The sequence below is a fragment of the Polistes fuscatus genome, unplaced genomic scaffold (genome assembly GCF_010416935.1).
Source record: "Polistes fuscatus isolate 324 unplaced genomic scaffold, CU_Pfus_HIC Scaffold111, whole genome shotgun sequence".
Taxonomy (NCBI): domain Eukaryota; kingdom Metazoa; phylum Arthropoda; class Insecta; order Hymenoptera; family Vespidae; genus Polistes; species Polistes fuscatus.
The window spans coordinates 34,467-38,433 of record NW_025113011.1 but is presented as its reverse complement, the minus strand read 5'-3'; the positions used below and the strand labels follow the sequence as shown (position 1 = coordinate 38,433).

At 28.3% G+C, this 3,967-nt stretch overlaps 1 pseudogene; it reads left to right on the top strand.

Moving 5' to 3' along the window:
• The first annotated feature begins 314 nt into the window (after nucleotides 1-314).
• On the top strand, nucleotides 315-3,420 carry LOC122526643 (annotated as a pseudogene).
• Nucleotides 3,421-3,967: the final 547 nt, after the last annotated feature.

Genomic DNA, 3,967 nt, shown 5'->3' with positions numbered 1-3,967 from the left:
TTGTAAGCTCTAATAGAAGTAAAACTCTTTTAAATCAATAATTTTCTACCAAATTCTATATTTACATAATACGAACATTTTGTTTCTACAGCACATTATTTGATTCAAAAAATTTGGGAACTAAATAATAAATATTTTCCTACTTAAAAAATCTGGACCTTACAATACTACATAGTAGTTCTACTTCATCCGGATGATATTAAGGTAAGTGATTAAAAGACAAAATCAAGATACATTTTTTCCTTCTTTTACTCAGTACTCCGGATACAAAAACCAATAGCGAAATTTTGTCGAACAAAGAAAAAAGGAATTTTCTTGACAGGTTCTGATGACGAGCACGGAAAATATTGATAAAGAAGATGTTTATTACTTGTTGAGGCCTTGGTTATCCTATGGATTGCTGACTAGTACAGGTGATAGTTCAAGAAAATCATGAAAACTTTACATATTTCTTCATATTTAATGATTTGTATCATTTGTAAGGTAAGAAATGGCAAAAACGGCGAAAAATGTTGACACCCGCATTCCACTTTAAAATTCTGGAACATAGTGTTACTACTTTCAACAAAGAGGCACACTGCCTAGTTGAATCCCTCAAACAAGAAGGACAAGGAGACGCTATTGTTAAAAATTTACAAACATTCATTACGCAACATACACTAAATATAATATGTGGTAAGTCGAGAACTATCTCTTTATTTGTTGATATTTAAAGAAGAAACATAATTTATGCAAGCTCACTTGTAGAAACTGCTCTCGGTACCTCTTTAAAGGAAAAAAAAGAAATTGAATCTAAGTATCGTGAAGCTGTTCACACTTTCGGAAAAATCGTTAAATACAGGTAATTAATATTTCGGTTACTATAGAGTGTATTAGTCGATTAGGAGAAGGAATGTGATGAAAGGGAAATACTTTTGTTTTGACAGATCATTAAGACCTTGGTACTGTATACACTGTATATTTGGACTTTCTTCAGTTGGTCGACTTCACAGAAAAGTATTGAACACATTACACAATTTTTCAAAAGACGTAAGTTAGTCCCTCAAATCCGCAAAAAACTCAAATTACAATTATATAAATTCTTTAAAATTTTTCAAATTGCTACACTTATTATAGATAATTGCTGAAAGAAAACGATTTCACGAAAAAACTAATGGAAAATATTTACACCAATTTGAAGAAATGGATAATTTCGACACTTCCTTTCAAAACTCGGAAGAAACAAATACAAGTATTTTATTTATTGTAATATAATAAATGCTTATTTTACGAAAAATTATTATTCATAAATTCTTTTCACAGATTCGATACATAAAAAGAGACTTTCTATGCTCGATCTACTCATAGCCGCTTCTCTAAATAGTAATCAAATTGATGACGAAGGAATTCAATAGGAAGTAGATACTTTTATGTTTGAGGTAAGCTTCATTATTTAATTCAAATAATAAGAGATAATTAGAAAATGATAACTAAAAAGGTTAATTTCTATTTTATTAATTATATTGTACTTATTTCCTATCCTTATAAATTGTTCTCATTACATGCAGGTATTTTAAGGCAACATATAACGCTTTGAAAAACTCTTAGGGTACTTGTGTTGGATTGTTATCAAACAGCTCTTCTAGCGAAACTTCTTCCAAATTACTGTTTCAAAAACATTTGAAAAAACTCTATCTGCTATTTTTCTAAATGTTTTAATTTACAAAAGATTCAATTATTAAACGATGCGTTTTAATTGTGATTTTGTTGAGGTAAAACTATTGAAAAAACACATGTCTGAAGAACAACTTATCTCGTTTCATTTTCAATCGATTGCAAAATCTCTGATGGGTCAAGGGAACATTTATGTGTTAGGATTAGGTCCCTTTGGAGAATGTTTAAACTACAAGAAACATTAAACGTTATCGTTGAAACTTTTCTTCCTTAGAATCGGTACCCTATAGTAGCAAGGAGCAGAAATTTAGTTTTTAACCTAATGTGAGAAATTTGTTTTAGGGTCACGATACAACGGCAATGGCATTGATCTTTGCTTTGAGTCTCTTTGCAAAACACCAAGATGTCCAGGTATTCCTTCCAATTCAATAAATAATTAAAACATTGATCGGCAAATATTCGCGTAGTATCTGTATAGTGTAATTGATAGAATATTTATTCGTAGCAACGTATAAGGAACGAAGTGAACACAATTATGCTTGAAGATAATTACAATCTGACGATCGCAGATCTTCAAGAATTTTCGTACTTGGATAGGTATATAAAGGAATCACTCCGTTTATATCCAAGCGTTCATAGTATATTTCGTACTTTAACTCATGATTTGAAACTAATAATAATATAGTTTTAATACGTAATATAGTTAAATTTTACGTGGATTTTAACTTTATCATTCCAATGAAATAATTAATTCATTTTTAGATGATTATTTAGTCCCATCGGGAGCGATATCCGCTGTTCACATATATAGCGTACACAGAAATCCAAGATATTGGCCAGATCCCAATGTTTTCGATCCCGATAGATTTTTACCAGAAAATGTTAAAAGACATTATCCTTTCTCATATATTCCATTCAGCGCAGGCCCAAGAAACTGTATTGGTAAATGTCGTAATTACAGATTACGTGTTTATTTTATTATAGATCAAAAATATGCAATGCTAGAGCTCAAACTGATAGTAGCTCATATAGTGCGAAATTTCTACTTGGAACCAGTCGATAACATTGATGATGTTGAAATAGCAACAGGTTTAACTTTAAACTCTATCAAACCACTTCGAGTAAAATTTATTCCCGTTAAGTAATTATAATTTTGCATTATATTTTCCCTAAAATCATGTATTTATATTGGAACACAACTATAGATAATCTAATTGCGATTGTTAGTTTCTTTTTGTTAAGGTTTTAATATTGCGATAGTTAAAGACATCGTTAAAAAGAATCCTTAGAGAGCAGTTAAAAAATCTGAATTCACACCACGAACGCTAGCTTACTAATATTTTATAATAATTCTATTATTATTTTTAATCGTATAAATTTGTTTGATAATTAATACATTTTTTAATAATCCTCATGTTTAGTATAATAGTATACACTATTAGATAAAAGTTTAAAATAACAACAAATTTTAAATAAAAATAAACAAGATCTAATTTCTGACAAGGGAGTAATTCTAACAAGGGAGCAATTTTTACATTTTGTATTCTTTTTTAAGAAACTGCGATATTTAGTTTTTCGTGTGTTTCTAATTTAATACTTGTTGATGATTTTTGTAGAAATTGTTAGAGTTGTTTGAATAGATAAGATCAGTTTGAACATTGTTTTAAACTGGATATAAGAAAATGCATAAATATCTTAAAAACTAATTCAGCTTGTTAATATCTTATTTGATTTAATAACAATAAATTAATTCAGAATCTATGGATACATTCGATATTCACGAAAATTAATAAGTGACGTTAAGCTTTTAACTTGAAGTTGGCGCACATTATAAGCTGTCTGCTTGCTAAAATAATTACGAAACGGAAAGTATATAAATAATATAAATTACCTTTTAATATATATATTACACTACATTTACCTGCAATTTAAATTTATACATTTTGATTGTAGTATACATTTATTTCATGTGTCTTTCTCTAAAATAGAAATTATAATAATATAAGAACTATTAGCTCCAAAAATGTAATACACATTTATATTATTTAGTATATATTATTATGTATTATTATTATTATAAATATATTATTTATATATTTAATTGTTTGTAACTTTGGTTGCAATGTAAATAATCGCCAGCAATTTTATCACATTTAAGGGGGTATTCTGATCTAGAAATTTGAAAAAATCGATGTTTTTTTGGTTAATATTTTCAAAGCTTAATCCTTTAAGAATGTGTCTTTAAGAGGATTTTTCAAAATTCAAATTATTTTCGAAGAAATAGCTGTTTTAGTGACCCGGCATCCAAACCGGG